At 43.4% G+C, this 22,932-nt stretch overlaps 1 protein-coding gene and 1 non-coding gene across 2 annotated transcripts in view; one reads left to right on the top strand and one right to left on the bottom strand.

Annotated features, from left to right (window-relative positions):
* NEGR1 (neuronal growth regulator 1) overlaps window positions 1-22,932 on the bottom strand; it is a 1,090,779-nt gene that overhangs the window by 560,378 nt on the left and 507,469 nt on the right. The window lies entirely within an intron of this gene.
* Window positions 1,709-1,846, top strand: LOC114811370. The gene has a single exon (XR_003759074.1). It is a non-coding gene; the product is annotated as a small nucleolar RNA SNORA7 (small nucleolar RNA).

Here is a 22,932-nt window from a genome sequence, read left to right as displayed (position 1 = left end):
TTGAACACCTGTTGGCTTCAGTGAAGTGTTATTAAATGCTTGGGAAAGTGTCAGCAAATGATGTGACATCTTGGATATGAAATCCAGTGGAAGTCCCCCTGTTTCCATTCACTACAGGAATTGGTCAAAACCACTCTCCTCAATAAACAATAATAATAATAATAATAATAATAATGTTGGTATTTGTTAAACACTTACTATGTGCAGAGCACTGTTCTAAGCACTGGGGTAGATACAGGGTAATCAGGTTGTCCCACGTGAGACTCACAGTTAATCCCCATTTTACAGATGAGGTAACTGAGGCACAGAGAAGTTAAGTGACTTGCCCACAGTCACATAGCTGACAAGTGGCAGAGCCGGGATTTGAACTCATGACCTCTGACTCCCAAGCCCATGCTCTTTCCACTGAGCCACACTGCTTCTCTATACAAGTATATTATAGATAGGCTGAATAATTATGTCTCTTGACAAAAGAGACCTTGGAACACTATCACAAGAGGGTGTGCTTGGCTTTTTCCTCTTGGTGATCATTACGTAAGGGAGAAGAAAAGGAGAGGCATAAAGTGGGCTGAATCCCTTCGGTATTCTGCAGTGTCTGTTCTCTAAACCCTAAAATTCTCGGGAACTTAAAAACTGAGTTGGCTATATTTTAAAGGAGCAAGAGAAATCTGGAGTTAGGTCAAGATTGGAGGACTTGTTTAGCAGAGATGGTCCCAATCTGGACTGATTGGGCAATTCTCCAAAATTGCTCAGGAAACTCTACCCCAAACTGGGCCTGCCCTGGCCAAAACAGTCTTGTAAGGGGTATCATACTCTTCTTCTCTCACCATCCACCATTTTTTTTTTTAACTCCCTTTCTTCCACATTTTATATAATACTTTGATTTTATACAGTGCTTTTATTTCCACCTTTTTAAGCCTCACAACTTCCCTTTGAGTTTAGGAGAGACAAGTGTTATTATCCCCATCTTACAGATGGAGTCTTGGAGAGGTCAAGTGATTTGCCTAAACTCACACAGCAGACACGGAACAGACCTATGATTTGAATATGGGTCCCCTAACTCTTAGACCCATATTTGCCTCACTGCACCAAGCTGCCTCTGAAGAGTTGTCATTCAGATTTGAAGATGTTGTAACAGAAAGTGGAATCTGATCCCAAAGGAGAGTAAGGTTGAGTAGACCTAAGCGTTACCTACACTCCACTCCACAGTGCCTGCATGGAAGAACAGTTCTTTGCTACCCTGATGTCTTTCCTATTTACAGTTTTACAGTCTAAACACTTAGTACAATGGCCTGCACACAGAAAGCACTCAATAAATACGATTGAATAAATGAATGAAATAAAGTTGTTGCAGTTTTTGAATCTGCCTCTTGATATCTCTGTTCCTGGATGGCTAACTACCTGGGCTACTAGTCCTACCTTTGAAATGTTCCCTTAATCAACTTCATTTTCCCTATGAAAACTTCTCATCCTTTAGTGGATACCTTACTCCACTTATGCTCATTTATTGTGTGTTTGCATTTTCATAATATTTTATTCTGGAGTTCTCTTTCTGCAAAGGGACCAAGCCAAAGAAAGTTCCATTTTTCCTGGGCTTCCAGTTTTAGTAGGAGCAAAATATGTTACTTTGATGCAGATATTGTCTCTTTAGATATGATAACAATGATGATAATTATAGATTTGTTTAGAACTTAATACGGTCCAAGAACTCCTCTCAGGGTCACACCTGGAGAGTTTCCAGTACTCTATCAGTCTATACTACTGGAGGGAGAGTCAAGTAGAGGCCTACCCATTCCATTTCTAGCTTGGGCGGTGGCTAGTGAGTGGAAGGCAAACTGCTACAAGTCAAAACTCACCTGTGCTGGGCAGCAGAGGCATGGGAGAGAGTCGAGGGCAGAGACTCAAGTTTACTGTGTGGAAGAAGACAAAGACCACGTCCATATTTTTACCAAGAAAACTCTACGGATACACTGCCAGAACGATTACAGATGGAGGTGAAGTGTTCTGGGAGAGATGTATCCATGACATCGCTAGGGGTCAGAGATGACCAGACGGCATAAGACAATGGCCTACTATTGTTCTTAGTACTGGGGTTGATACAAGATAATTAGGTTGAATATAGTCCCTATCCTACAAGGAGCTCAAAGTCTAAGTAAGATAAGAGTCCAAATGAGGAAACTGAGTCTCAGAGAAGTTAAGTATCTGGCCCAAAGTCACACAGCAGGCAAGAGACGGAACCTGTGTTAGAACCCACATCTTTTGACTCCCTGACCTCTGCTCTTTCCTCCAGGCCATGCTGCCCCAAGAAATGCTAACAATTCACCTGTCTTTGCTAAATCATATTGCCCCCCAATTCTAAAATATCCTTTCACTCATTTAGCTAATACCATGCTAAAGATTTTATTAATTATCAAGGCTCAAGGCTTGCGTCTTCTATGACATCCCTTTCAGTACATAAAACTGTTTTCTAAAGAAGGTAACTTTTATGGGATTTGGGCTTGTCCCACAGGAACTCTTAATGGAAAAGGAATCCTTTTTAGTTTGATATAGAAATTAATCAAAGTAAAGCTTTTGGGTTTCACCATGTGGTAAAGCCGGAAAAGTTATCCAAAAATAATCAATTTTCTTCTGCCTTCAATAGTCCTGCAGGTACCCATTTGGTTCTTTAATTGTTGGGGATGTTTTCTGGGGAATTCCCTTTTTGTGGCATGTTTGGGGTTTTGTGCATAAACCTCACTCATTTCTTATCCATCCAAATCCTTCTGTGGTGCTTACAGACTAATTTTATGTTTTACCACAGAAGTCAAAAGAAGCCTTATGAGTAAACTTTGAATATTACAGAAAAAATCAAATGGGAATTAAAGACTATTAGAACATCCTGCAAGAAACACTCTTGGATGTTTGATCTGAGTATTTCAAGCACATATTCTGCCCACTTAGGCAGCACCATTTCGATACGTTCTGCTATTCAACAATAGGAAAGTTTTCCCAAATCATGACTACCTTGCTAGCCCCTGTCCCAAATGGGGTTCACAGGCTAAGAAGGAGGAAGAACTGGTATTGAATGCCCATTTTAGAGATGAGGAAACTCAGGTGCAGAGAAGCTGAATCACTTCTCCAAGGTCACACGGCAGGCAAGTGGTGGAGTCAGAATTAGAAGCCAGGTCCTCCAAATCCTAGGCCCCTTCTGATTACCTTCTTGGGCTATTAACCCCACCTCTGAAAAACTCTTTTTTGATCAGCTTCAATTCCCATGTCCAGGCTCTTATCACTAGATGATTCCCGCAGAATGGGACCAGGACAGCTATCTAGCTATCCTTGATTCAGTGGGCAGGAAACATGTCCATTATATTGCTCCTTTGTATTCTCCTAAGTGCTTAGTACAGTGCTCTGTACCGGTAAGTGCTCAGTAAATATGTTTGACTGACTGACTGATTGACTGACTGATGGGATGGTAACCGCCACAGGGCAATGCCAACAACAGGAGTGTAGAGAAGAGGTAGAGGCAGAGAAAGATTATGTGTGTGGCTAGTGAAAATAGGAAGGGCTTGGGACTCAGAGGTCATGGGTTCTAATCCCAGCTCTACGACTTGTCAGCTGTGCAAGTTTGGGTAAGTCAATTAACTTCTCTGTGCTTCAGTTACCTCACCTGTAAAATGGAGATTAAGACTGTAAACCCATGTGGGACAACCTGATAACTTTGTATCTACTCCAGCACTTAGAACAGTGCTTGGCGCATAGTAAGCGCTTAACCAATACCATCATAATTATTATTGGGCGGGGCCTCACGTGACCGATTAATATAGCCAAAGGGAACAGGGTTATCTGAATAATGTGTATGAGAAATCTATTAGCAAATGGGTGGCTCAGTGGAAAGAGCCCAGTCCTGGGAGTCAAGAAACCTGGGACCTAATTCCAGACCTGCTACTTGCCTATCAAACAAAAACTCCTCACTATTGGCTTCAAAGCTCTCCATTACCCTGACCCTTGTTACCTCATCTCCCTTCTCTCCTTCTACATCTCAGCCGCACACTCCACTCCTCTGGTGCTAACCTTTGCGCTTTGCCTTGTTCTCGCCTGTCCTGCCGTTGACCCCTGGCCCACATCCTACCTCTGGTCTGGAATGCCCTCCCTCCTCAAATCCTCCAAACAATCACTCTTCCCCTCTTCGAAGCCCTACTGAAGACTCACCTCCTCCAGGAGGCCTTCCCAGACTAAGCCCCCCTTTTCCTCAGATCCCCCTCCCCTACGTGTCACACCAACTCGCTCTCTCTCCTCTATCCCCCCCCCTCCCCATAACACTTATGTCTATATGCATATATCTATAATTATATTCATTTATAATGATGCAGGGTTACTTGTTTTGATATATATATATATATATATATATCTGTAATTCTACTGATGCTTGTTTACTTGATTTACTTTCTGTCTCCCCGCTTCTTGTAAACCTGGTGTGGACAGAGATTGTCTCTATTGGTCAATTGTACTTTCCAAGCTCTTAGTACAGTGCTCTGCACACAGTAAGTGCTCAATAAATGGTTGAATGAATGAATTGAATGTGACCCAGAGCACTTAACCTCTCTGTGCTTCAGTTTCCTGATCTGTAAAATGAGAATGAAATATATGTTCTCCTTCCCTGTTAGACTATTAGACCCACATGGGACAGGAAACTTCTCCTATCTGCTATTATATCTACCCCAGTGTTTTGCACAGTGCTGGGCACATAGTAAACACTTAACAAATGGCAATTACTAGGTATACAGAACTGTCATATAAAGATTACCAGTTTTGATCACTTGAAACACATCCTGGAGAGACTAAATAACAGCTTGGGAGGTTAAGGAATGGTAGGGGCTTGATACATATTTTCCACCGGTTATCTGTCTTTTCACCATCAAGTCTGACTACACTTGGAGCAATTCATTCATTCAATCCTATTTATTGAGTGCTTACTGTGTGCAGAGCACTGTACTAAGTGTTTGGAAAGTATAATTTGGGTACAAATAGAGACAATCCTTACCCAACAATGAGCTCACTGTCTAGAAGGGGGAAGATAGACAACAAAACAAAACAAGTAGACAGGCAACAATAACATCAATATAAATAAATAGAATTATAGATATAGACACATCATCATTCATTCATTCAATAGCACTTACTGAGCGCTTGGAATCTACAATTCGGCAACAGATAGAGACAATGCCTACCTAATAATGGGCTCACAGTTTAAAAATGGGGAAGACAGACAGCAAAGCAAAACAGAACAAAACAGAACAAGACAACATCATCAAGATAAATAGAATCAAGGAGATATGCACCTCATTAACAAAATAAATAGGGTAATAATATATACAAATAAGCACAGTGCTGAGGGGAGGGGAAGGGGGAAAAGCAGAGGGTGGGGGGGAGGGGAAGGGAGGAGGAGCAGAGGGAAATGGGGGCTCAGTCTGGGAAGGCCTCCTGGAGGAGGTGAGCTCTCAATAGGGCTTTGAAGAGGGGAAGAGAGTTAGTTTGGCAGATGTGAGGAGGAAGAGAATTCCAGGACAGTGGTAGGACATGGACCAGGGGTCGATGGTGGGACAGGTGCGAACGGGGGAGCATGAGGAGGTGAGCGGCAGAGGAGCGAAGTGTACAGGGTGGGAAGTAGAAAGAGAGAAGGGAGGTGAGGTAGGAGGGGGCAAGGTGCTGGAGAGCTTTAAAGCCAAGAGTGAGGAGGAGTTTTTGTTTTGTGCAAAGGTTGATAGGCAACCACTGTAGGTTTTTGAAGAGGGAAGTGACATTCCCAGAGCATTTCTGTAGAAAGATGATCCGGGCAGCGGAATGAAGAATAGACTGGAGTGGGGAGAGAAGGAGGAAGGGAGATCATTAATAAAAATGAATAGAATAATAAATGTGTACATATCTACACAAGTGCTGTGTGTGTCGAGGAGGGTAGAGCAGACGGAGGGAGTCGAGGCGATGGGGAAGGGAGGAGGAGGAGAGGAAAAAGGAGGCTCAGTATGGGAAGGCCTCCTGGGGGAGGTGAGCTTTCAGTAGGTCTATGAAAGGGGGGAAGTGAGCTAGGTTGGTGGATGTGAGGAGGAAGGGCATTCCAGGTCAGAGGTAGGACATGGGCTAGGGGTCGACAGCAGGACAGGCGAGAATGAGGCACAGTGAGGAGGTTAGCAGCAGAAGTGCAGAGTGTGCGGGGTGGGCTGTAGAAGGAGAGAAGGGAGGTGAGGTAAGAGGGGGCAAGGTGTTGGAGAGTTTTGAGGCCAATAGTGAGGAGTTTTTGCTTCATATAAAGGTTGATAGGCAGCCACAGGAATTTTCTGAGGAGGAGGTGACATGCCCAGAGCATTTCTGTAGAAAGATAATCTGGGCAGCAGAGTGAAATATAGACTGAAATGAAGTGGGGAGAGACTGGAGGATGGGAGATCAGAAAGGATGCTGATGCAGTTATCCAACTGGGATATGATGAGACTGTGAGCCTGTTGTTGGGCAGAGATTGTCTCTATCTGTTGCCTGAATTGTATAGTCCAAGTGCTTAGTACAGTGCCCTGCACACAGTAAGTCCTCAATAAATACGATTGAATGAATGAATGAATGAATGAATGAATAATGGTACTAACAAGGTAGTGCTTTGTATGGAGAGGAAAGGACGGATCTTGGAGACGTTGTGAAGGTTAGACCAGCAGGTGTTGATGTGGGTTTAGATGTGTGGGTTGAATGAGAGAGCAGAGTTAAGAATGACACCAAGGTTGGAGGCTTGTAAGACAGGAAGGATGGTAATGCCGTCCACAGTGACCGGAAAGTCAGGGAGAGGACAGGATTTGGGAGGGAAAATAAGGAACTTGGTCTTGAACATGTTGAGTTTTAGGTGGTGGGCTACATCCAGGTGGAAAGATCCTGAAGGCAGGAGGAGATACAAGCCTGGAGAGAGGGAAACAGTCCAGGGGAGGAGATGGAGATTTGAGTATCATCTGCATACAGATGATAGTTGAAGCTGTGGGAGTGAATGAGTTCACCAAGGGAGTGAGTATAGATGGAGAAAAGAAGAGGGCCAAGAACTGACCTTTGAGGAACCCCTACATTTAGTGGATGGGAGGGGGAGCCTGCAAAGGAGACTGAGAATAAATGGCCAGAGACATAGGAGGAGACCAGGAGAGGAGAGAGTCCATGACGCCAAGATTGGATAATGTGTTAAGGAGAAGGGGATGGTCGACAGTGTCAAAGGCAGTGGCAATTGAAACTAGCACTCCTACTGTTGGATAGCAGAACATATTGAAAAGGTGCCATTTAAATGGGCACAATATGAGTTTGAGGAACTTGAAAGATCAGACTTACTCAAGAGTGTTTTTGCAGGATGTCCTAATAGTTTTAATTCCCAATTTAATTTTTTCTATAATATTGAAATATTGAAAATATCATAAGTCCATTTTTTACTTATGTGATAAAACATAAATTGGTTTTATAAGCATCATAGAAGGATTTGGATGGATAAGAAATGCATGAGGTTTATGCACAAAACCCAAAACATGCCACAAAATGGGAATTCCCCAGAAAATGTCCCAGCCAATTAAGGAACCAAATAGGTACCTACAGGACTATTGAATGCAGAAGAAAATTGATTATTTTTGGAGGATTTTTCTGGCTTCACTGCATGGTGAAATCCAGTGACTTTACTTTGATTAATTTCCGCATCAGGCAAAGAATAATCCCCCTTTCTTCAAGTGTTTCTGTGGCACAAGTCCAAATCCCATAAAAGGTCAAATATTGTTCATCAGTTTCTGCCTGGCCATCCATCTGCTATGAATCAGTTGGAAAACTCTTCGAGCACCTATTTTCACAACTGCATCCATTCAATTGTCTAGACTTGAATGAAGTGAAATAAAAACTTATCTTGAAGAAGTTACAGATGAGGTTTCGAGATCTTGTGTAATAATCCAATCATAAAGATACTCCCTTGGCAACAGATGGTGGCCCTTATTTTAAGTTCCTTGTGGAAAAGGACCATTAAGCATGAATGGGGTTGATGAATGCCAACTTTAAGGTTTTACAGGCTTTCAGAGAATTTACTAATACTGTAATACTAATACTGTATTCAGAGAGGTCAGGGAAGCTCCTACTTAGAAAAATAAAATTGCTAAGCATAAGGACTAAGTACTATAGTAGTAATAAATCACATACTAATAACATTGATAATGAGGAATAGGAAGACCAGACATTTTTCCTCTGAGTTCAAAGCTTATTTATGTATCCTGGTCTTAATCAAGCATCAGGCATAATTTCCCTAAAATCTCCTCCTCTCCAGTGCCGTCCTCTCTAGTGCCGTCACCCCCCACCCCACCATCCTCTTGGACTCTCCCTATGTTCCCCAAAGTAACTCAAGAAGGAATCTCCTCTTCTCTAAAACTACCCCCTCCATCTGTGCATCTGACCCCATCCCTTCATACCTTTTTAAAATATTTTAAAATATTCACCCCCTCCCTTCTTCCCTCTTTGCCATCTTCAAGTGTTTCTAATGGCTTCTTCCCCGCTGCTTTCAAACATGCCTATGTTTCTCCTATCCTAAAAAACAACAACAAAAACTCCCTTAACCCCATGGCTCCCTCCAGTTACCATCCCATCTCCCTCCTACCATTTTTATACAAACTTATTGAGAAAGTTGTTTACACCCATTGTCTCCACTTCCTATCCTACAATTCTCTCCCAGATCCCCTCCAATATGGCTTCTGCTCCCTTCACTCCATAGAAACAAACCTCTTTAAGATAATGAATGACCTACTTCTTGATAAATGTGACAGCCTGTTACTCCATTCTAATCATACTAGACCTCTCAGCTGTCTTTGATACTGTAAACCACCCCCTTCTCCTTGAAATGTTATTTAATCTTGGATTCACTGACACTCTACTCTTAGTTCTCCTCCTACCTCTCTGATTGCTCCTTCTTAGTCTCTTTTGCTGGCTCCTCCTCTGCCTCCCACCCCCTGACAACAGGGATCCCTAAAGATTCAGTTCAAGGTCTCCTTTATTCTCCCTCTACATCCACTCCCTTAGAGAACTCATTCTTTTTCATGGGTACCACTAACCTCAGCCCTGGATCACCTGCACCTGGATCCACCTCCTTCGCTCTTGTGTCTGAGCCACAGAGTGCTGCTGGCAGAAATCTGAATATCAGGCCAACATTGTCCATTTCAAGTTTATCCTTGTGGGGTTCAACTCAGACACACAAGCCCATCGCCCTTTCCAGTTGTTCCAGATATTCAAATCTCTCCTCAGTTCCCCTGTTCCCCTTCCTCTCCACTGCCTTGCCCCCAGTGACCTTGCCACCTACTTTATTAAGAAAAATTGACACCATCATGTGTGAACTCCTTAAAATCACTTTCTGGCTGTTCATTCTCAGTCTCCTTTGTGGGCTCCTCCTCTGCCTCCTACCCCCTAACTGTGGCGGGATCCCTCCGGTTTCAGTTCTGGGTCCCCTTCTATTCTCCTTCTACAGCCACTCCCTTGGAGAATGCATTCACTCCTATGGCTTCAACTACCACCTCTATGTGGATGATACCCAAATCTACACCTCCCACCCTGATCTTTCTTCCTCTTTCCAGTCTCGCATCTCCTCGTGCATTCAAGACAGCTCTACTTGACTGTTATCCCATCACCTCAAACTTAACATGTCCAAAACAGAGCTCCTTATCTTCCCACTCAAACCCTGTCTTCCTCGTGACTTTTCCATCACTGTAGAAGGCACCACCAACCTTCCTGTCTCACAAACCCATAGCCTTGGCATTATCCTTGACTCCTTTCTGTCATTCAATCCACATAGTCAATCCATCACCAAATCGTATAGGTTCCACCTTAACATCTAGTTAAAATCTACCCTTTTCTCTCATCTAAACTTCTACCACATTAATACAATCACTCATCCTCTCCTGCCTGGATTACGGCATCAGCCTCCTTGCTGCCTTCCGGTCTCCTGTCTCTCCCCACTCCAGTCCATACTTCACTTTGCTGCCTGGATGATTTTTCTACCAAAAGTATCCATGACATGTCACCCCACACCTCAAAAAAACTCCAGTGGTTTCTCATCCATCTCCACATCAAACAAAAATTCCTCACCAATTGGTTTTAAAGCACTTAACCAACCTGCCCTCTCCAACATCACCTTGCTTCTCTCCTACACCGCAGCTCACACACTTCATTCTCCTAACGCTAACATTCTCACTGTGTCTCAATCTTACCTCTGTGACCCCTAGCCCACATCCTGAATCTGGCCTGGAATGCCCACCCTCCTCAAATCCATCAATAACTCTCCCTGTGCTTCAAAGCTTTATTGAAGGCATATCTCCTTCAAGAGACCTTCTCAGACTAAGCCTCACTTTTCCTTATCTCCTACTCCCTTCTGCATCACCCTGACTTGCTTCCTTTGCTCTTCCCCCCTCCCAGCCCCATAGCACTTATGTACATATCTATAGTTTTATTAATTTGTACTGATATCTGTTTAGACTGTGAGTTCATTGTGGGCAGGGAATGTCACTGTTTTTTGTTGTATTGTACTTTCCCAAGATCTTAGTACAGTACTCTATTGAGTACTGTACTGCTGAGAACTGAATACTTTTGAGAAGTATTCATTTAATTCATTCAATAGTATTTATTGAGCGTTTACTATGTGCAGAGCACTGTTCTAAGCGCTTGGAATGTACAAATCGGCAACAGATAGAGACAGTCCCTGCCCTTTGACAGGCTTAAGTAGCATGGTGTAGTGGGTAGAGCATGGGCCTTGGAGTCAGAATGTAATGGGTTCTAATCCCGGCTCTGCCACTTGTCTGCTGTATGACTTGGGAAAGTCACTTGACTTATATGGCCCTTAGTTATCTCATCTAGAAAATGGGGATTGAGACTGTGAACCCCATGTGGACAGGGACTGTGGCCAACCCCATTTGCTTGTATCAAGTGTGGCTTAGTGTAAAGAGCAGGGCCTTGGGAGTCAGAGGTCGTGAGTTCTTATTCCGGCTCTGCCACTTGTCAGCTGTGTGACTTTGGACAAATCAGTTAACTTCTCTGTGCCTCAGTTATCTCATCTGTAAAATAGGTATTAAAACTGTGAGTCCCACATGGAATAACCTAATTACCTTGTATATATACCCCAGCGCTTAGAATAGTAAGCCCTTAACAAATACCATCATTATCATTATTACTCTTCACACAGTAAGTGGTCAATAACTACTATTGAATGAATGACTGGGTTAAATTAACATCTCTATGAAGATTATTCCCAAATCTACATCTCCAGCCTTGATATCTCTCCTTCCCTGCAATCTTGCATTTCCTCCTGCCTTCATGACAGATCTACTTGGATGTTTGGCCAACATAAATTAAACAAGCTCATAACTGAACTACTTATCTTCCCACCCAAACCGTCCTCTCCCTATATTTTCCATCACTGTAGATAATACCACTAGCTTTCCTACCTTAGCCCTTGACTGTGGCATTGTCCTCAACTCCTGTCTCTCACTACACTCAAATCTGTCACCAAATCTTTCACGACTTTGCTAAAATCCACACTTTTCTTTCCTTCTAAACTGCTCCCCTGCTGATCCAAGCACTTATCCTATTCTGCCTTGACTACTGCATCTGCTTCTTCAATGACTTCCCAGCCTCTTGCTTCTCCCCACTCGAATCCAGATATCACTCTGCTGCACAAATCGTTTATCATCAAAAATGTTCAATTCATGTCTCCTCACTCCTAAAGAGCCTCAAATGGAGGCCCATTCACCTTCATATCTACAGAAACTCTTTACCACTGGTTTTAAAGCACTCAACCACTGCACTCCATTGTACTCCACCTCACTAATATCCTACTACAGCCCAGCCTGCACAATCCAATCCTCTAGTGCCAGTTTACTCAGTATCCCAATCTTATCAATCTCACTGCCAACTCCTTTCCTGGCACCCACTCCTGGCACCTCTGTTCTCTTCATGTTCAAAGCACTACTAAGGTTACATCTCCTCCACGAGGCCTTCCCCGATTAATCCTCTTTTCCCCTTTTTGCTCTCCCTTCTGCGCCATATATGTGCCTCAATCTCTGACCTTTGGACATTTGATATTCACCCCATCCTCAGAGATCTTAGTATACATCTTTAAATTGTATAAATTACTTATTCATTCATATCAATATCTGTCTCCCCCTCTAGACTGTAACTCATTATGGCTAGGAAATGTGTTTCTCCCCTCTCCAGTCAATGTTTCATTGAGAAGCAGCATGGCTTAGTGGAAAGAGCCCGGGCTTGGGATTCAGAGGTCATGGGTTCTAATCCTGACTCTGCCACTTATCAGCTGTGTGACTTTGGTCAAGTCACTTAACTCATTTACCTCATCTGTAAAATAGGGATTAAGACTGTGAGCCTCACGTGGGACAACCAGATTACTTTGTATCTACCCAGTGCTTAGAACAGTGCTTGGCACATAGTAGGCACTTAGCAAATACCATTATTATTATTATTATTTTACTGCCTGGATCATTTTCCAAAAATGCAGTCCTGCAATCATTCAACCAATCATATTCATTGAGCTCTTACTCTGTGTAGAGCAATGTGATAAGTGCTTGGGAGAGTGCAAAATAAAAAAGTATAGACAACCCCTGCTCAAAAAGAACTTAGAGACTTGACTAGAGACTGCACACATTTAAAGCTTCACTGGTTACCCATTCCTTTCTATATCAAGATGTTCCGGACCTTTGATTTTAAGACATTCCATCATTTATTTCCTTTTTATCCACAATCTTCCATCACACCCCAGATAGTATTCACCATTCTTCTCAAGTTCACTTTCTCACCATGCTTCATTCTCGATTCTGATCTCTCGATCACGGCCATCTACTCTACCTGAAACTTTACCCAGCAAAACATCTGCCAGACCATAACTCTCTCTATCTTCTGAAAAACTTTCATGAAATCACAGTTAATAATAATAATAATAATAATGTTGGTATTTGTTAAGCGCTTACTATGTGCCGAGCACTGTTCTAAGCGCTGGGGTAGACATAGGGGAATCAGGTTGTCCCACATGGGGCTCACAGTCTTAATCCCCATTTTACAGATGAGGGAACTGAGACACAGAGAAGTTAAGTGACTTGCCCACAGTCACACAGCCGACAAGTGGCAGAGCTGGGATTCAAACTCATGAGCCCTGACTCCAAAGCCCATGCTCTTTCCACTGAGCCACGCTGCTTCTCCTCCAGGAGCTTCCTTGGGTATTTTGTCATCTACCCTAGTCATTATTACTATCATTATTATCATTGTTGTTATCATAACAACATGCTCTTGCTATATGTCAATCACTATTCTAAGTGCTGGGGTAGATACAAGTTAATCAGGTTGGACACAGTCTTTTTCCTACATGGGGCTTACAGTCTAAGTAGAAGGGAGAACAAATATTGAAACCTCATTTGATTGAGGAAACTGAGACAGAGAGAAGTTAAGTGACTTGCCCAAGGTCACACAGCAAGCATTTGTCAGAACTGGATTAGAAGCATGGGCTTTGGAGTCAGAGGTCATGAGTTCGAATCCCAGCTCTGCCACTTGTCAGCTGTGTGACTGTGGGCAAGTCACTTAACTTCTCTGGGCCTCAGTTACCTCATCTGTAAAATGGGGATTAAGATTGTGAGCCCCATGAGAGACAACCTGATTCCCCCGTGTCTCCCAAAGCGCTTAGAACAGTGCTCTGCACATAGTAAGCGCTTAACAAATACCAACATTATCAACCCAGGTGCTTTGACTCCCAGCTCCCGGTTCTTTCGACTAGTCTACAATGCCCAACTACCTCCTCAGCAATTGTATACCACTACAAGTCTTGTACACTCACAACCACATTGTACAAAACAATTTACACACTTTACTACTTAAGCACTTCTTTCAATCAGGAACATATTTTATATATCTCTCCCATTAGATTGTAAACTCCTTAAAAGCATGGACTGCTTATTCAATCTCAGCTGTACTCTCTCAAGGGCCTAAAACATTTTTCTGCACACAGTAGATGCTCTATAATGGTAGAGAGAATGCTGGGAGCTAGTGATTACTTGACAGTGCAGCTTTTTGGAAACAATTCACTTCTGTGTTGGAAGAAGTGGTTTATGTGCATGCGAGCATGTTTGGGGATTGGGTTCAGTGAGTAGCCAAATACCTTAATAGAAAGTTTTGGTGGGTATCCAAGTTCCTTAATGTAAGGTTTTGAAAAAATGCAACATTATAGGAGAATTAATATATTACCGGAGGTCTTCCACAGTCCACTAGGTGCATTCCACCCAACTTCTTAGGTCAATCGGTACAGTAGTTACTTTTATAAAGGAGGATAAAGCTTTTTTGTTCATTATAGGTAACATAGTTAAGAGTAAATGAACTCTTTACTGTTATATTATAGTAGCTATGTCACTGTAAATGTCCCATTGATTCTCTTACTTGCCCATTTATGTTGTTTTGTATATTGTTTTACATTCGTATTCTTTCATCTTTCTACTGTATCTGTGGCCAAGACCTTGTTCATCCTATTTTTGGACTGTGAGCCACCCAGAGGGCCAGGGTGCATATCTAGCCCTGACTTGTGTATTTCTTTTTTGTTGTTGTTGTTGGATCCATTGGAAAATTGTCTTTAGGAGTCACGATGACTTGTAGAACTTCTCTGAGTCTATTGATACTGGGGAGTCAAGCCCCTCTTGACTGCAAGCTCAGTGTGGGCAGGAAGTGTGTCTGTTTACTGTTATGTTGTACTTTCTCTAGTGTTTAGTACAGTATTCTGTCCTATTCATTGACTGACTGACAAATAGGGACCTGCTCAGGGCTTAGGTTGCTATTAAGGACTGTGCAATCTCTTGACAATCCCTGGACTTTTTCACACCATGACCTTCAGTTATGGCATCTATTGCCATTGAACATTGTGTTGACAGAGCATGTGGATGAGTTCAAGATGACTTTGATTAATTCATGCACAAGAGATCTAAAATGGAAGTTAGATTTGGGATGTTTCAGAGAACTGGGCTTTTGGAAGACTGTGGGTTCCCCCTTAATGTGTGAGCTCGTTGTGAGCAGGGAATGTGTTTATGGACTGTTATATTGTACTCTCCCAAGTGCTTAGTACAGTACTCTGCACACAGAAAGCACTCAATAAACATGATGGATTGATTGATAAGATGGGTTAAAAATAGATGCATTTGAAGTAGGTCTTGTCTTATGCAAGTTCTCTCTGATGCATAGCGACACCATGGACACATCTCTACCAGAATGTCCCATCTCCATCTGCAGTCGTTCTGGTAGTGTATCCATAGAGTTTTCTTGGAAGTGGTTTACCATTGCCTCTTTCCATGCAGTAAACTTTAGTCTTCACCCTCGACTCTCTCCAGTGCAGCTGCTGACCAGCACAGGGGAGTTTTGACTTGTAGCAGATTGTCTTCCACTCGCAAGTCACTGCCCAAAGGAGGAATGGAATAGATATTCCTCTTCTCAACTCTCCCTCCCATAGTTAAGACTAATAGAGTACAGGAAACTCTCCAGGTGTGACACTGAAAGAGAGATGAAGTAGGTACATGAATGGATAGTGGAGAGAAAAATTAAGGAATGTTCGAATAATAGGGATGGTTATAAAGAGGACAGCTTTAGATTGTAAGTTCAATGTGGGCAGGGAAAGTGTCTCCCAAAACTTGTACTTTACTTTTCCAAGCACATGACCTAGTGGATATAGCACAGGAGGACCTGGCTTCTAATCCCAGCTCTGCCACTTAACCTCTTTGTATCTCAGTTACCTTGTCTGTAAAATGGGGGGTATGACTATGAGTCCTTTGTATATACCCCAGTGCTTAGAACAGTTTCTGGCACATAATAAGCACTCAACAAATAGTATAAAAAAGCACTTAGTACAGTATTCTGCAAACAATAAGTGCTCAATTGATTGACTGAACCATTATTTTGATTTTATAAACATCATGTTGACACTATTGGAGATAAACCTGGGCTGAAATCAGCCCTAGTGTGGTCCTGTAACTGCAATGATTATGTTATTTATTATCTAAACCCTGTTCCACATTATTCAAATATCATAAAATATCATGGAACTGTTTTTTTCCGGAGCACTTCTCATTATGTATCTCATTTTTGTCCTCAAACCCCCCCTGCGTGGTGGGGAAAGGAAGTTATTATTGTCCCCGTTTCACAGATTATTCATTCATTCATTCATTCATTCACTCAATCATATTTATTAGGTGTTCTTTGTGTTCAGCATGTACTAAGTGCTTGGGAGAGTACAATACAACAATAAAAGACACATTCCCTTCCCACCATAAACTTACAGTCTGAAGATGAACTTACAGGAACTGGATAATAAGCTCCTTGTGGGCAGATATGTGGCTGTTGTATTTTAGTATCCCAAATGCTTAGTACAGTAAGCACTCAATAAATGTCATCAATTGATTGATTGGTGGACAGGTAAAATGAATTATTCAAGATCAGACAGCAGGCCAATAGAAGAAGCAGAAATAGCACCCACTGTTCTGCCACTCTCAGACCTGGGCTCTATCCATTAAATCAAGCCACCTCTCTAAAATAATCTGTTAAGAGTTCACTGGCTGAAAGAGTAAAGCAGCTTCACCCAGAACTCAGAAGTTGGCTCTAACAGTGGATAATCCATTCCAAACCTGCAGTGCTAAATGGTAATTGGAAGCTTGTGCTTTGTCTCTGTGATGAATGGTTCCATTTCTTAGTTGTTTTTTCTGACTTGGAAGCAGGAAATTTATGGTCTACTATCTATACAATGGACCACTAGTTCACAGATGGTGATCAGTACTCCACTTATGTGGCTAGATGTCCTCTCAGGGGTGAATGGGTAACGCCAGGCAGGAGACCCAAGGTGGATTTAGTTTTGCATATGTCTGTGATATGGTTGAGTGTTCCCATTCATGCACAGAGAGAGCACTGTGGTACTTGTTATGCATTTACTATGTACCAAGCTCTGTACTAAGCACTGGGGTGGATACAAGGTAATTGGGATGGACACAGTTCCTGTACCACTTAGGGCTCACATTCTTAATCCCAATGAGGTAATTGAGGCACAGAGAAGTGAAGTGACTTGCCCCAGGTACACAGCAGACAAGTGGTAGAGCTGGAATTAGAACCCAGGTCCTTCTGACTCCCTTCTGACTGCTTGAGAGAGTAAAGTTCAACAGAAGTAGCAGACACGTTCCCTGCCTATACCAAGCTTACAGTCTAGAGGGGAGACAGACATTAATATATTCAATCATTCAATTGGATTTATTGAGTACTGACTGTGTCCAAAGCACTGTATTATATAATATGAATATTATTAATTATTACTAAAATATTTATATGAATAAATAAGTAATTTATTATAATTGTACAATAGTATTATAACTGTACAATATAAGATTTACAGATATGTACATAAATGCTATGATTGATCCACTATCAAAGCTTGGAAAACAGTACTTTAGAATATGCTTAAATAGGATCTTATAAGTGAAGTCATACTGATAAAGGACGAAAACTGAAATTTATGGATTGGAGGAAGAAAACTAATAAAGAATAATTATCCTCAATTATGCTAGATATTAGATCTTCAAACACACATTCTCTCTCTCTCTCTCTCTCTCTCTCTCTCTCTCTCTCTCTCTCTCTCTCTCTCTCTCTCCCTCTCACACACACATACACACACACACACACACACACACACACACCCAATACCAGTATATCTGTAATATGTATATGGTGAAGTTTACCAAATGTTGATGATATTTTGACCTCAAAAAATGTTGCAAAGAATACAAGTTAGACAATTGATTTTAGACCTTCCAGAAAAAAGCAAAGACAATTGGTCACCTATTTGAAAAGATGTAGCGTATTTACTGTGTGATGATAATGTGATGAAAAGCAGCATGGCATTGTGAACAGAGCACAGGCCTGGGAGTCAGAAAGTCATGGGTTCTAATCCTGACTCTGCCACTTGTTTGCTGTCTGACCTTGGACAAGTCACTTCACTTCTCTGTGCCTCAGTTACCTCATCTGTGAAATGGGGATTGAGACTGTGAGTCACATGGAGGACAGGGACTGTGTCCAGCCCAATTATCGTGTATTTATCCCAGTGCTTAGAACAATGCCTGGCATATAGTAAGCAGTTAACAAATAGCATTATTATCATTATTATTATTGTAATCAGTAGAGCATTAGCAAATGAAAGAAAATATTATCTGTAAGTCATGAGGAGTTCAGGCTGCATAAATTTTGAAGGAAGATGGATGAGTCTATTATGTTTTTACAGATTCATTCATTCATTCATTCAATAGTATTTATTGAGCGCTTACTATGTGCAGAGCACTGTACTAAGCGCTTGGAATGAACAAGTCAGCAACAGATAGAGACAGTCCCTGCCGTTTGACGGGCTTACCGTCTAATCGGGGAGACAGACGGACAAGAACAGTGGCAATAAATAGAGTCAAGGGGAAGAACATCTCGTAAAAACAATGGCAACTAAATAGAATCAAGGCGATGTACATTTCATCAACGAAATAAATAGGGTAATGAAAATATATACAGTTGAGCAGACGAGTACAGTGCTGAGGGGATGGGAAGGGAGGGGGGAGGAGCAGAGGGAAATGGGAGGAAAAGAGGGTTAAACTGTGGAGAGGTGAAGGGGAGGTGGTAGAGGGAGTAGAGGGAGAAGAGGAGCTCAGTCTGGGAAGGCCTCTTGGAGGAGGTGAGTTTTAAGTAGCGTTTTGAAGAGGGGAAGAGAATTAGTTTGGCGGAGGTGAGGAGGGAGGGCATTCCAGGACCACGGAAGACGTGGCCCAGGGGTTGACGGCAGGATAGGCGAGACCGAGGGACGGTGAGGAGGTGGGCGGCGGAGGAGCGGAGCATGCGGGATATGGGCAGTAGAAAGAGAGAAGGGAGGAGAGGTAGGATGGGGCAAGGTGCTGTAGAGCCTTGAAGCCTAGAGTGAGGAGTTTTTGTTTGGAGCGGAGGTCGATAGGCAACCACTGGAGGTGTTTAAGAAGGGGAGTGACATGCCCAGATCGTTTCTGCAGGAAGATGAGCCGGGCAGCGGAGTGAAGAATACACTGGAGCGGGTCGAGAGAGGAAGAAGGGAGATCAGAGAGAAGGCTGACACGGTAGTCTAGCTGGGATATAACAAGAGCCTGTAGCAGTAAGGTAGCCGTTTGGGTGGAGAGGAAAGGGCAGATCTTGGCGATATGGTAAAGGTACCAAGTGAGTTGTGAATAGTGCAGTGTGGCACCCTTCCTTTATCCTATTGAAGGATCATAGAAAATGTGATCTAAAAACCTCCAGTGGTTGCCTATCAACCACTGCACAAAACAAAAACTCTCACTCTAGGTTTCAAGGCTCTCCATCACCTTGCCCCCTCCTACCTCTCCTCCCTTCTCTTTCTACTGCCCACCCCACACACTCCGCTCCTCTGCCGCTCCCCTCCTCAACATCCTCCGTTCACACGTATCCCACTGTCAACCCCTGGCCCACGTCCTCCTGCTGTCCTGGAATGCCCTCCCTCCTCACCTCCGCCAAACTAACTCTCTTCCCCTTTTCAAAGCCCTACTGAGAGCTCACCTCCTCCAAGAGGCCTTCCCAGCCTGAGCTTCCCCATTTCCCTCTGCTCCCTCTGCTGCCCCTCTGCCCGCCCCCCTTCACCTCCCCTCAGCTAAACTCCCTTTCCCCCCTTTTCCCTCTGCTCCTCCCCATCTCCCTTCCCCTCCCCTCAGCACTGTGCTAGCCCTCTCATTTATATATATTTTTATTACCCGATTTATTTTGTTAATGAGATGTACATCCCCTTGGTTCTATTTATTGCTATTGTTTTAATGAGATGTACATCCCCTAGATTCTATTTATTGCTACTGTTTTTGTCTGTCTCCCCCGATTAGACTATAAGCCCGTCAATGGGCAGGGATTGTCTCTATTTGTTGCCGAACTGTACATTCCAAGCGCTTAGTACAGTGCTCTGCACATAGTGAGTGCTCAATAAATACTATTGAAGAATGAATGAATGATCTCAGAAATATAGCTACCCACGTATCTGACCATTACGATCAATACTGAATTGAACAAAAGGGTTAAAGAAACCCATGTCTCTCTCTGTTAACCGAAGTTAGTCAAACACCCGCTCAAGAAAAGAACTACTTCTATATATAAAAAAAAAAATTACAAGGATGCAGGACTGAAAGCTCAAGGAAATAAAACAGAAAGTCCTGAAACAAAGAAATTGAGTTCTTCCTGTTGAGGAATAACTTTATTCTGCATTTCTGAGTTTCTTGGCTTGGCACAACTAGCCACCCAAGACCCTCTTAAAGTAGGAAGAACTGTTTGCTTGTAAATGCTGTACAATCTAGAAATCTCCCCAAAGGATTCTCCTTGATATGACTGCATTCCTGAACTCAATCTAGCTGGCACTTCTACTATCGGTCATCAGCAAGTATAACACACAATCTTTTGTCAGTGGTGAAGCAAGTGTTTTCACTCACTATCCCCTTTAAAAACAGCTTAACCTCTTAATCTTTGGAGATCATAAGAAGTGCTTATCCTACATGATGCCTGCAGCTATCAAAATATAATGTAAAAAAGGAATGGGGAATGGCTGCTAGGCAATTCTTTCAGGCAGTGGTTGAAAACTCTTCTGGATGCTTAAATGGAAACTCGAAATACATATCCAGGGTTCTGAGAGCTTTGGTTGAATACAAAACCTGAGAAAGAAGCCCTCATATTTGCCTAGGAGAGTCCCAGAAAAAAAAATACCTGAAAACTAAGAGAGGAAGAGAGTATCTGTATAACCTCTATCTAAACTCCGAGAGTTTAAGCTTTTGATTGCTCTCAAATGTCATATATCAAAACCACTGTCAATGCTAGTGAATGATTCCAGGCTTTTAGATGTGCTATTTCCCCCAATGCTAACAGCATGCTGGGCAGCTTGAGTAAGTTCTGTAAAGCAATGTGGCCTAGTGGAAGAGCATGCACTTGGGAATCAGAAGACCTGAGCTGTAATCCCAGTTCCATCACTTGTTTGAGTGATCTTGAACAATCTCACCTTGGCTTCACGGACTCTGTCCTCTCCTGGTTCTCCTCTTACCTCTCTGGCCGATCATTCTCGGTCTCCTACGCTGGAGCCTCCTCCCCCTCCCACCCTTTAACTGTTGGAGTTCCTCAAGGGTCAGTTCTTGGCCCTCTTCTGTTCTCCATTTACACTCACTCCCTCGGTGAACTCATCCGCTCTCACGGCTTTGACTACCATCTCTACGCAGATGATATGCAGATCTACATCTCCGCCCCTGTCCTCTCCCCCTCCCTTCAGGCTCGCATCTCCTCCTGCCTCCGGGACGTCTCCACCTGGATGTCGGCCCGCCACCTAAAACTCAACATGAGCAAGACTGAGCTCCTCATCTTCCCTCCCAAGCCCGGTCCGCTCCCAGACTTCTCCGTCACCGTGGATGGCACGACCATCCTTCCCGTCCCGCAGGCCCGCAATCTCGGTGTCATCCTTGACTCGTCCCTCTCGTTCACCCCACGCATCCTATCCGTTACCAAGACCTGCCGGTTTCACCTCTACAATATCGCCAAGATCCGCCCTTTCCTCTCCACCCAAACGGCTACCTTACTATTACGGGCTCTCGTTATATCCCGGCTAGACTACCGTGTCAGCCTTCTCTCTGACCTCCCTTCCTCCTCTCTCGCCCCGCTCCGGTCTATTCTTCACTCCGCTGCCCGGCTCATCTTCCTGCAGAAACGATCTGGGCATGTCACTCCCCTTCTTAAACAACTCCAGTGGTTGCCTATCGACCTCCGCTCCAAACAAAAACTCCTCACTCTAGGCTTCAAGGCTCTCCATCACCTTGCCCCTTCCTACCTCTCCTCCCTTCTCTCTTTCTACCGCCCACCCCGCACGCTCCGCTCCTCTGCCGCCCACCTCCTCACCGTCCCTCGGTCTCGCCTATCCCGCCGTCGACCCCTGGGTCACGTCCTCCCGCGGTCCTGGAACGCCCTCCCTCCTCACCTCCACCAAACTGATTCTCTTTCCCTCTTCAAAACCTTGCTTAAAAATCACCTCCTCCAAGAGGCGTTCCCAGACTGAGCTCCTCTTCCCCCTCTACTCCCTCTGCCATCCCCCCTTTACCTCTCCGCAGCTAAAGCCTCATTTTCCCCTTTTCCCTCTGCTCCTCCACCTCTCCCTTCCCATCCCCACAGCACTGTACTCGTCCGCTCAACTGTATATATTTTCGTTACCCTATTTATTTTGTTAATGAATTGTACATCGCCTCGATTCTATTTAGTTGCCATTGTTTTTACGAGATGTTCTTCCCCTTGACGCTGTTTAGTGCCATTGTTCTTGTCTGTCCGTCTCCCCCGATTAGACTGTAAGCCCGTCAAACGGCAGGGACTGTCTCTATCTGTTGCCGACTTGTTCATCCCAAGCGCTTAGTACAGTGCTCTGCACATAGTAAGCGCTCAATAAATACTATTGAATGAATGAATGAATGAAAGTCACTTGTCTGTGTGTCAGTTTCCTCATCTGTAAAATGGTGATAAATCCAATTCCCTCCTACTTAGACTGTGCCCCCTGCATGTGTCCTTCCTGGTGAACATGTATCTATCCTAGTGCTTAGAAGAGTGCTAAGAACTTAGAACTTTGCTAAGACCTGCCCTTTCCTCTCCATCCAAACCACTACCACATTAGTATAATCACTCATCCTATCCCATCTAGAGTACTGTTTCAGCCTCCTTTCTGACCTCCCAACCTCCTGCCTCTCCCCATGCCAGTCCATACTTTACTATGCTACCCAGATTATCTTTCTACAGAAACTTTCAGGGCATGTCACCCCCCTCTCAAAAATCTCCAGTGGCTGCCTATCCACCTCCATACTAAACAAAAACTCCTCACTATTGGCT

The sequence above is a fragment of the Ornithorhynchus anatinus genome, chromosome 4 (genome assembly GCF_004115215.2).
Source record: "Ornithorhynchus anatinus isolate Pmale09 chromosome 4, mOrnAna1.pri.v4, whole genome shotgun sequence".
NCBI classification, from domain to species: Eukaryota; Metazoa; Chordata; class Mammalia; order Monotremata; family Ornithorhynchidae; genus Ornithorhynchus; species Ornithorhynchus anatinus.
Note: the sequence above shows the minus strand (reverse complement) of the source record. Positions and strands in the feature narration are given on the sequence as shown.